A 12,405-nucleotide genomic window follows, 5' to 3' on the forward strand; every position below is an offset into this window, starting at 1 on the left:
TCTGCTACACTTGGTGTTTTAATTTCACAGGTCAAGTAACATAAATTCCACAGATAGTTTTGCTGTGATTTCTTAGGCTGTTGCATTAATGAGCATGTATTAATGCTGAGGAAGAAATGGTTATAGTATGAGCTTTAGGTTCAGGATGTACTTCTCATTACAGTAATTGATGGCTGACAATGCTGCCAGGGTAAGTTCTACAGTTCAGTCTCACAATGAGTTCATTATTCTGTCATTCAGGATATTGGATAAATTGTTGTCACCGTTTTTAGCTCAGGAAAAGATTAGCTTCCTCAAGAGACTGGCACCTTCATACTTGATGTGAGACATGGAGCTGGAGGAAGGCAAAAATATGACAGGTTACTGTTGATGGAAATTGAATGTGTGGCAGGATGGAGTAGATCTCTGATCTCTACTAATGTCCTGCAAAGGACAGCAAAATTATTTCTGCCATGCAAATACCAGGAAGATGGCAGAAGCACAGGCATCATAAATAAATGAACAAAGGAAATGAAACACACAGGAACTAAAAAAAAATGTATTTTTTTAAATCCTAGTTTCTTAAGTAGCCTGCAGTCATGCACTCTCACTCGTTCTATCTCTGATTTTGTGTACCTCTGTTGATTTTACCCTTCCATCTCATCAATAGCTTTTAACTCTTGGTGTTTTCTAGAGGAGATGAGATCTCAATAGTGCCTGTCAAGAGTCCTCACGGTAAAGGAGAGGCCCTGTTCCCCTTATTACTGTAAAAGACGGGCTCAGTGCTTATTCAACAGAAAGGTTTCCACGTGGGAGGGAGATTAAAAAGGACAGAGTGGATGAATGCCCAGATTGTGGAGGTGCTTCAGTTAACGATTGCATGAAGTCACAGCTAATTATTATCAACATGCTTAACACTTTTTGCAGCCCATATTATCTTTTTATTAGCAAGCATGGAAAATATTCTTTAGCAGCAATTAATAAGATCAGATAATACATGCATAATTTAATTCTAAGGCTGTTGGACTGACAAGATGAAGGTATAAGCTTCTGGAGGGGGAAAGGATGAGAAGAGGAAAAGGAGATTAAGAAGTTATTTTAAGGCTGTAGGCCTCATATTAAATTTGTTATTTACATTCTTGCTTGATAAGAATGATAAGAGTTGTTTACATTACTTAGGGGGTGCCACACCCCAGCGTTACATGGGCTGCCAGGAAGATTTAGAAGAAGAGTGCTTCATGGATGAACTGCACCTCCAAAGGTTCAAACTGTTAGCTGGAGGGTATGCTAAGGGGTATGTGATCTTTGGGTCCATGCAGCTGTGTAGTGGTTTTGAGGGATGTGTGGCATCCAAGTGGTTGACTTTGTAGTCTGAAGAGGGATTTGGATGCTTTTGAACTGCATCTAAATATTATTCCTGCACAGATGTGTGGTTTCAGAAAGTTCAGAGAAGCAGTTTACCTTTGAAGAGCTTTAAAACCAAACTGTCAGGTGTATTTTTTCCATAACTTACCCATGTCCTCAAAGTGTTCTAGATATTCTGCAGATAGGTAAGAGGACCAGGGGGATGATTCAGCAATCTTCATTCACATTAGCAGCCTCAACAGTAAGGCTTACTCTTCTCTGAGGGATTGATGATCTCCTTAGAGAAGGGCCAGCTAAAGAAAGGAATACAATAAAGTGGTGGTGCAGGAAAGCTTAGCAGCATCTCCCTCAGCCAACATCTTCTGGTTTGATCTCACTTTGCTGTTAATTTTTATATTTATATTTGGCATCTTTCTGAAGTGCTTCTTGTCACAATGGAAGTACAAATCATGTTAATTAATGAGAGGAGCTCTTGAAAAACTTGTCCTTGATGTTGTTTTGGCTGAACAAAAATTATGTGCATAATCACTATAAGACTTGATTGACTTGATCTTTCTATTACACCGATGAAAACTACATGGCAGAAAATATTAGCCTTGTACAACTGTATTGCCACATACTGCTAAATAGCCAAGCATCATCTCCTTGACTTGGCCGTCTGTCACTGAGTGCATTGAAATATCTTAGGTAGCCCACAATAGCTTCTGCATGACAGAAAAAAAACCCCTTCCTGTTGATGTAGAATGTCTATCAGGCACAAAATTAGGGTATGATGCTGTGAATCACCACAGCACAGCTGGAGAATCCCATATGTTGAAAACCTCTGGTGACTTCTCATACTCATCTGCAATCATCCAATGAGCACAAATTTAAATAGCCCTCTTTCTAACCTCAGATAACATCTCATGCTGCTCACTGTGGGGTGCTGTCCCCCTGGCCACACACCAGCTTCCAAGTTCCAAGAGACCATGAGTCTTCTTCAGTCACGAGTAGACACCAGTGTGGCATGTAGATGCCCATCTCAGCAGAGAACTGAGCAACTAGCAAAGCTCTCAATGAAGGCTGCCTGCGTTTCATTAAATTCATAACCTACCAGTCATTCACTGGTTGCTTCCCAACTCTCCAATACCAGCCAAACAATTTATTGTGGGTCCAGATCTGACAGTGAAAGAGAAATAGAAAATTTACCACCAAAGTTTATTCAGTTTGTTCTCCATCTTCAGCTGAAATTATTAAAATGTTGCATCTGGCTCACTCACCACCAGAAGCAAAGCAATACAACTGGCTTACCGGGGACACATAGTTATCCTAAGAATAAGATGATTCTTATAGCTCCTGAATAAACCACCTCTTGCATGGGTACAGGGTGATTATGACAATTTAGACTAAACTAAGTATTAACTTTTCAAATCTTTGCAAATGCTCTTGGAGCTTTTGAATCATCTTCATATGCAGCCAGAAATTGCCCTCTGAATGCCCAAGGGTGGGAAGGTTGGGGACCGATCTTTTTGATCTTCTGATATACATGCCAAAAAACTTTGAGTTGCCAAGAGCCACAAGAGATGTACCACAAAGTGCCAGAAGTAGGGGGAGGTGGCAGCACATGTCTGTATGAGGAGTGGAGGTGGGCAGAAAGTATGGCAGAGTCTCAGAGAGACTCTTGGCTTACTTTCTTTTCCAGCTAAGGAAAACACTGTGGTTATCCAGCAGCATCAGCAAAGTCCTGTGATGGACACATGGTATATTGCCCTGGAAGCCATTTCTGAACTGCTAATCAGGGGCCTATCCACTACTGCTATTCATCTCAAAGCTAAATCGGGATTATACGTAAACAAGGAAGAAAGTGAACTGGGGTTTCCCAGCAGCAACAGATCAATGTAGCCTGAAGATTTTAAATGCAAGATTGGTCCTGAAGAAACACTTACAAACTTTCTTTAAAAGTTTGCCATCATTCAGAGCTGCTGTCTTGGCATGAGTTACATGAGCAAAACTGGGTTCTTGCCCTCCCACTGGAACAGATGATCTCAGAGATCTCTAGGACAGTAAGTCTGGTGTTCGGTCAATAGCTAGAGAAACCAAGATACTTCAAATGGTTAACTCGGTTTAAACAGCCTAAAAGCTGTACCTGAAACAGCTGAGCCCATGGCATTCCAGAGCTGTCAGTCATACATACTGTGCAATTCTTCGTACACCATTTTTCTTGATCTTGTCATAAGTCAACCCTTGATTCTTTTCCCCTCCTTGATCTCTTTGTCTTTAATAAAATACTGTCAGTTGCTATTGGGATTCCCAGACACAAGATGGACTCTCAGCATAAACACAAGACTTGCCTCTGTTGCTAACTCTTGCTGGGGTGGTGGGATGGGAGAGGCTTCAGGGGAATGCATTCATTAAGGAGGGTGAAGTGAAGCTGATTGGCAACAAGCAGGCAAGTGCGAGTAGGAGGAAGAAAGCTCCAACAGTCCCAAATCAGGCAACGTGAACTGAAGAAGGGGGCCAGACAAGCAGGACACAACAGGATGGAGGGGCTGAAGCTGGCTGCACACCTGCCAGTTGGCTGCTAGATGTTTTTTGGCAGGTAGGGGAGGAGGAAACTGTGTGGAGATGCTTGGGGATGGAGTGGATAGATGATCAGAGGCACTGGAAGATCAGAGCAGCGGTCTCTACTCTTTGACCAGCAAGAGGTTAGAGCAGGAACCAAGTAAGCTGTAGAAGACACGATGCAACCGTAGTTACCAGATTCGGCAAGGATGAGAGGTATTGCTAGATGTGGGACTGCATAGCAGGGATTTCAGGGCAGGCACAGTGCAGCTGAATTCCTCCTTTCTCTCAGCTAAAGCCCAACCACAGAAGATTCCAGCAGCACCCTCTGGAGATGGGGCCTGGCATAAGCACCTTAACAGCTGCTGTTCACAGGAGCAGCAAAAATAAAACAGGGGGTTGGTTCCACAGCTCCAATCAGTAACACACAAAACTCTCTTAATATCTTCCTACACAACCAAATGAGCTGTGATTAAAAAACACAGGCCATTTCTAGCATTGCAGACTAGACTTGCTGTTAATTAAAACAGGGGGATGGAGAGGAAATAAAATGTTATCCAGCTCCCCTCAGCGCCTCTTCTCTGTCTTTGCTTTATTCTCACTCTTGCTGACAGTCTTCATGCCCTGTCTCCCAGCAGTGATGGAAAGGTTATATGATTCTATTAGGACTGGTTCGTCTTACAGGACAAAAATTATCCCCTGGGAAACTTAGCAGTTGCTATCACTGCAAGTTCATGCCTTCATTCCCACAGCTGAGGGTCTCCGTCAAGGCCCAGGTGCTGGAACCATGACAGAGAATGTTTGTGTGAGTGTGTAAGCATGCACATACGTGTGCATGTGCAGGTGTATGTGCATGCTTACACAGTAGCTGGGCAGGAGATAAGGAATCTCTGTGTTTAAACATGAAAAATTCAATTGTGAGCCCTCCTGGTTTGGGAAGAAGTGAAAAAAAAAAAAAAAAGACACTCAGGAAAAGGTTGATCCTAATACACAGCTTTAAAAAAAAAAAAAAAAAAAGAAGAAAATTAAGTGTGTCTGAAGTGTGTCTGGTATTACTATTATCATGCCCCAGACTGAGCCCCATTCTGTAAAGGGCTGCTTGCTCTTAAGGCTCATGCCCTCATCGTGCTCTCACTGGAAGATACTGTGGCTGTGAGGCGAGATGTGGGGCAGGAGCAGCGGGTGACAGCAGGACTGCACAGGGGAATCACTGCGATACACAAGCTCTAAAGCTGCAGCATCCCCTCACTGTCAAGTGTCCAGCCCCAAGAGGAGTTCGGCAGACTATACTGTGGTCTTGATTATACTCAGCAGTGATTTAGGCTTCTATTTTAATTCCCTCCTGCTCCCTTGCCGGGCCTGTGCTGTGAGCATGGTGCCTGTTTGCAGGGCTGATGCTCTCCCCGGCTTCGAGGCAGAGGCTGTGGTGAGAAATGGCTGTGCATCGCTGAGCAGCTGGAAGCAGTTATTAACTGAATTTGGCATCTGAGCTGAACTCTGAATGCATCTGGGTGGCTTGAATTGTTCTTAATTATATTTTTGTTTTATTGTTTTCATTTCGAGCTGCGCTCTACCGCTACTCTCTGTATATCTCTGTGCTGTACATTTTCTTTGCTTCCAGCTTGGGGTAATTGCTCCTTGTCGTGCTGTGTTTGCCATTTTAATTTTTTATCATCTCGGTTACTTCCTTTTCTCTTCCCCTTTTGATTATTTGGTTATGTCATTCCCATTTGCCCTGACATTTCAATAAATTCACTGCTACATTATCTCTGTCCCTAGAGCTGCAGTTTATCCTTCTCTTCTAATGCCTCTGTCTCAAAGCTGGATATAAACTGTTTATTTTTTCCTAACAGCTTCCCTTTTGGGCTGAGGAGCAAACAGCGGCAGCTGTGCTGCAATCCTGGTGCCAGAGTGCCCCCTTCCAGAAATACTCAGCAATAACATGGCTCCTTCCGTAGAGGAGGAGGAAAAACCAAACAGGTCTGCAGCTCACTGGCTGTATTTTAACATCCAGCTACTTAGAGAAAACTAACTGAAGGGGTGCTGGTGCAAATGGTGCCTAAGGAAATTGGGGTTTTGATTCTACATTTCCAGGTTAAGGGAATGCCTTTTACCTGATGGATTTTGCACTTTGCTCTCTTGCTGAGGTGCTTGCACTTCCTTCCCCCTGTCACACTCACTTTTTGACCAGGACATCTAATAGCTCACAGGGAAAGGATAGCCTGGGCAGCGAGCCTGCCGGTGGGCTGGGGAAATGGGCTTTCCTCCTGCTGTGCATGGGGAGATGGTCCTCCTGAGGGAAAGCACTTTTTCCCTTTACAATATGTTATTCCACCCTAAGCAGCTAGTTTCTGTTTGGTCAAGACTTCGGGCTTTGGCAGGCACCAAACAATCTTGCTCTGTGGGTAAAGACTGCTCCGAGCTGGCCAGGCTCATGGAGGGAAAGGCCTCTCAGGCAGCGCCAGCAGGGTGGCAGGAGTGGAACGGCCCACGGGCCTCAGCTTCAGCTGGTGCAGAGCGGTGCCCAGCAGCTTAGTTTAAAGGAGGTGGATGATGATGGGTTTTGGTGGAGTTGCTGGCTGTTTTGTAGAGGAAGGGGAGGCAGCGTCAGGTGCTGGAGCCCAGTCTCTCTGCTGCAGGGGCAGCAGCATGTGGGGGATGCAGGACGGAGAGATGCTGGGTGGGGAGGGGAGTGGGACAGAGGAGTCTGATGCTCCGGCTTTTGCGGGGGGGCAAGTAGTGCTTACCTTGCCAGCACTCTCTGAAGCAAGGTCCTCACAAATGGTTTGGTTTCTGTACCAAAAAAAAAAAAGACTAAAAACTTGAGCTATGATTTGATGTGTGAATTCACTCTGGCAGCCCTGTGTGTACAGCCCTTTTTAAAGAGCTTGCATTGGAGACACTGCCCATTCAAACCCAGAACATGGACACTGAGTCAGACCTTTGTGTTAAAACTATTCTCAGCACAGGGGAGGCTGTGGCTGCACCTGTACCAAGAGAAAGCATGAAGGAAACACACTGTCCATAGTTCATTCAAGGGAGGTGTGAACCCATACGGTTCATTTGCAGCTGTAACACTAGGTTTAAGGTGAGGTTAACAACATTACACAATCCTTTTAAAATGTTGTTCTTACTGTTATTAGACTTCATCCACACATGAGAAACACCATTTTCCTTCAAGGCACTGCTTTTAGACCTTATTGAAGTTCTTGTGTATTAACAACTTGAGCCACTGGAACCTTGGTCTCTCTTAAGTCTTTTAAGACCCCCCAGAGGAGAGAAAACCCACCCTGGTAGACAATAAGTCCCAGTGCAGGAAGGTCTCTTGCTAATATGTGGCAGTTCTTCAGCACTTGGGGCGACACAAAACTCCTGCCAAGGCTCTCCCAGCAGCCAGCTGACATTGTTGAATGAAAGCCCGCGGTACTGACACACAGTAAGCGCTGTGTTATGCAGCAAGGGAAACTCAGACAGAGCAAGGGTATGTGACGTGTCCAAAAGCACACAGCAAATGAAGAACAAGTCTAGAAACTAAAACCCAGCCGATCCCCTCTAGGCCTCACCTTTACTGGAGCAGTTTATCGTTCGAGGTCACAGCTGCAACAGCACTGGGAATGTGATCCATGGCCATGTGGTCGGTCATCCCTGTTCAGGTCTTACCATGGCAAGCCTGGCCAGCCAGGACAGCATGGCATGTCCTTTGGCACTGGTGCTGCTGCTTCAGGTGGCAATGGACATTCCAAAATCACTGTCCCATCCCCAAGCCACCTGTGTGACTGCCCAGCCTGAGCATACCCAAATGCACACGTGAGAGCAGCCCATGGAAACATGGCTGCACCCCAGCAGGACGGGGCTAAAGCTGACCTCTCCTCTGTGGAAAGTTCAGCACTTCGTAGACATCAGGTGGTTTGTAAGGCGAAAAGCATTGTGGTTAGGTGACTGGGCTGGCTGAGCTAGGAACTGAGCCTAAATTACACCAGTCACCAAGCCAAGAGGCAGTTGCTAATATTAGTAAATACATGGTGGTGAGGGTACGTATGGATGACTGCAGACACATGTGAACAGATAGGCAAAGCTGTGTCCTGGGTCTGAGGCTCCTCTATTTATTTATTTTATTTCCAGTGAATGCCAGGACTGAAAAAAGAAAGTGTTGTGGCACTAAAGTGAACTTAGTTCTGCCCTTACTCCTACAGCACTGTTTCTGGCCACCTGGGGGAATAAGCTGGGTAAAGAGGCAAAGCAAACACATACCATAGCAGCCATTTGGGGTTTGTACCAAGCATGTTTGAAGGCCAAGCCATGGCTTGAGAGCCACACCACGAACCAGTACAGCAAGGACATCAGAGCACGGGAGCACTTTGCTTTTCAGCTCCAGAACTATTTTTAAAGATCCTAACCTGTTTGTTGACCTGCAGAAACTTGACAGGTGGAAAGGTGCAAACACAGGGACCTTCTCCATGATTTTGACATAATTACTAGCTGTGGATGTAGTTACCTAGCCTTATTATCCCCACCCATCACGTGTTTGTCTTCTCCTCCAACCCTCCGAACGTGACGCTCTCTTGTCTCAGCGCCAGTGCATCAGGAGGCTTTTCAGGGCCAGACATATGATGTGAGGGTGGCTCAGGAGCTGCGGTGCTATGGGGCAGCCAGGGGAGGCTGATGCAGCAGGACCCTGTGGCCTGCTTCTTTATGCCAAAGAAATTTTGGCCGCAGGTGCCAGGTAATTCCTGGTATCGCTGGCAGGCAATCCTCCGGGCCATTCACAGCAGTGCTTTAATTCAGCCCACCCATGTTGATGCAAGGCTCCTATGCAAGAACAACCCCGTGCTGGGCTAACAGGAAGCTAGCTACCCAGAAAGTTTTGTTTCCAGTGAAGTTTAAAAGTGAGAGCCCACTTTGTCTTAGAAAGCAATGGAAGAACCTCTCCTGTGGTGAAGCACCTATAAGAAAAATGGTACTTTCACGCCCAGGTTTATCACAGTATTCACTGTGTGCAGACAAATGAAAACAGCCAGTGACAGAACTGGGTTTCCCAGTACATCGTTATTTCAGCATAGTTCCTCTGCTAGGTACCTGGCAAACGACTGTAAATAATTATGACTGAATTCCCTTTGTGAAGTATAAGAACCAGCATTTGTGTACTGATGCATTAACCTGGCAGTTTTGCTTATACTCTTTTAAAGGGACCAACAGATGTTCCCGTGCAGATGTCAGGGGTGTCAGTTTGGCCCCGTGCCAAACTGGCAACAAGGGAAGCCTGTGCACGGGCATGCAGACAGCAAATGCACACTGCACAGCAGCAAATAGGGCTGCCAAACCACACACACCATTAAGCAGCCTGAGAGGAGGCCAGAGGGTTGCTATTGGGCAAGGATCATAGAACCATAGAATGTCCTGAGTTGGAAGGGACCCACAAGCTTCATCGATCCAATTCCTGTCCCTGTATAAGACAACACCAAAATTCACACCATGTGCCTGAGGGTGTTGTTCAAATGCTTCTTGAACACTGTCAGGCTTGGGGCTGTGACTGCCTTCCTGGGGAGCCTGTTCCAGTGTTCCACCACCCTCTGGGTGAAGAACCTTTTCCTAATGTCCAACCTAAACCTCCCTTGACACATCTTCCTGCCATTCCCTTGGGTTCCGTCACTGGTCACCAGAGAGAAGAGATCAGCTCCTGCCCCTCCTCCTCCTCTTGTGAGCAAGCTGTAGCTACCATGAGGTCTCCCCTCAGTCTCCTCTTCTCCAGGCTGAACAAACCAAGTGACTTCAGCTGCTCCTCATATGGCTTCCCCTCCAAACCCTTCACCAATTTCGTAGCCTCCTCTGGACACTCTCCAGTACCTTTATATCCTTTTCGTCCTTTGTTGCCCAGAACTGCACACAGTGCTCCATGTAAGGCCGCACCAGTGCAGAGCAGAGCGGGACAATCACCTCCCTCGCTCGGCTGGCAATGCTGGGCTTGATGCACCCAGGACGCGGTTGCCCTCTTGGCTGCCAGAACACACTGTTGGCTCATGTTCAACTTGCTGTTGACCAGAATCCCCAGATCCCTCCCTGTGGAGCTGCCTTCCAGCATCTTGTCCCCCAGTCTGTATGTATAGCCAGGGTTGCCGTGTCCCAAGTGCAGAATCCAGCACTTTCTCTTGTTGAACTTCATGTGATTGGTGACTGCCCAGTTCTCCAGTTGGTCCAGATTCCTCTGCAGGGCCTCTCTGTCCTCGAGAATGTCAACAGCTCCCCCCAATTTTATTGCATTAGTGAACTTACTTAGCATTCCACCAAGTCCTGCATTCAAGTCATTTATAAAGACCAATTTGAAGAGCGCTGGCCCCAAGACGGATCCCTGTGGAACCCCACTAGTGATTGGTCGCCAGCCTGACATAACCCTATTTACTAGAATCCTTTGAGCCTGGCCCATCAGACAACTGCTCACTCACTGCTTCATGTGTTTACCCAGCTGTGTGCTGGACATTGTGGCCAGGAGGATACTGTGAGAGATGGTATCAAACGCTTTACTGACATCCAAAAGGGTCACATCAACTGGCTTCCCCTGGTCAACTATGTGAACAGCCTTGTTATAGAAAGAAATTAAGTTTGATAAGCAGGACTTTCCCCTCATGAACCTGTGCTGGTTGGCAGCAATGACTGCGTTGTTTTTCAGGTGTTTTTCAATAACTAAAGGATAAAAACATGAAAAGAAAAAAATCCTCCCTGCAGCAGGGACCGATCTTTGCATCATAGGCCAGCCTAAGAGGTACTAGTTTAGACATGGAAATGCAGCATTGTTAAATAATTTGTGTCATCTACCACGGGGGACCTGGGCACACATTAGATGGCCATTTGTCCATGTGTTTCCTCTATCCCGGAGCGTTGTGCAGAAGAGAAGTCAGCGTTCAGGATGTCACACCTGTGCACAGATCTGGGTTGCTTCCCAGGGCTTCTGCACCTTCATTTGGGCCAAAGGAGAAGAGGGAAAGAGACCAAGGGGCACCTGAAGTTCTCCTTGAGATCCTCCCATATTCTGGAACTATGCAGAAACCAAGTCAGTCTCCAGCCTATGTCAGAGGCAATCTTCAGCTGTGTGCTGGTGACCGAACCTGCCGAAGTGGCATAAAAAGGGGCATTAGTGTCAGCCTTGTTTCTTCAGCATCACCACTGCTTATTCATCACACAGCTGTATCTGAATTAAGTAAATGAAAACAAAGGCAGCAATTACCTAGCCTTTCAGCTAATCTGGGGCTGCCTGCATGAGCTCTGTGGAGCATCACACTTGATGGAGAAGAGCTGCTGTACAGTAGTAACCCAGCATGCCTCTCTAGGTGTGCTTCATTTTGAGCTGCAACTTCTGGGCAAGATGGGCTTTTAATACCTCTTATTTGCCTCTTTGTACTACCTTATAAGTAGCACTTGCTGTTACGTGAAATAATCTGAGCAACAATCTTCTTAAGCTGCAGTATTGCGAGGTAGGCAGAGAGAAGGACCCTTTGAGAAAATACTAGCCCCAGTTTTAAGAATGTAACTTTACAAGTAAGCCCTTGAGGGTCCTCTTTCAGCCAGAGGCAAAGGCTCTCCTGGAGAGCAAGGCATGGGAGAAACCATCCTGGACAACCGCCTGCCTTGGGGACTCAGGCCATGCAGGAGCTGTTTGTTTCTATAGCTATAGGAGACAACAGAGTTCAGCCCCCATCATTGCAAGCTCTGCCTTACAGCAGAAGGGCTAGGGTGTTACATCTGCACCAAGTATAAACTGCCCTGTGTAGGGGCCTGACACAGCAGAGCAGTGTCTCCATGGAGGGAAGCTTTGTTGGTGTGGATGGACCTGTTTGTTCCTGATACCCAAGAACATGCGGCCTTCACGCACGCCTGCCCAGCTCCTCTCTCTCACTGGCAATGTGGTTGTGTCCTTGACCAACTTTCCTGCCCATGAAGAACAGCCTCCACAGTGTTTTTTCCAAGCTGTCCATTGCAGCTCAGTTGGCTGTCACGGGTGGGTGTCTCCAGGCTCTCCTCATACTTGGATGTTCTTCCCTCCCTGCTATAATCTCCAACCTTAAAAAAAAAAAAAAAGGTTTTTGCTGATGAAGGCTCTGGCAGTTCCTCACTGTACTCATCTAAGAAAAGGAAGTGCCACTTATTTCCTTGTACGCACTATATCTGTAATCAAAGTGCTCTGCGGTTTAGTTCAAATGCCGATTCACTCCCACCCCACGCGCAGCTCATGGGTGACAAGCCAGTGCAGGAGGGAGCTGGCTGCCCACACCCTCATCAGTTCATACTTTCACACGGCAACACTCATACACTTTTGTTTTCCTTGTGACATTCGCTGTTTCCCCACAGAGTGAGCACAGAGATGGGGCAGGCTGCTGTAGGCGTGTTCACTGCAGCATAAGTGCTTCATGTCCCCATCCCCAAAGCACCTTGCCAAAATGAGAGTGGGAGAGAGGGGAATGGAACTGGGTTTTTACTGGGAAGTATCCCTCTCACCCTCCCCATTTGCTGTGGTAAGACTCTTGCAGC

This window comes from Patagioenas fasciata, chromosome 2 (assembly GCF_037038585.1).
Source record: "Patagioenas fasciata isolate bPatFas1 chromosome 2, bPatFas1.hap1, whole genome shotgun sequence".
Taxonomy (NCBI): Eukaryota; Metazoa; Chordata; class Aves; order Columbiformes; family Columbidae; genus Patagioenas; species Patagioenas fasciata.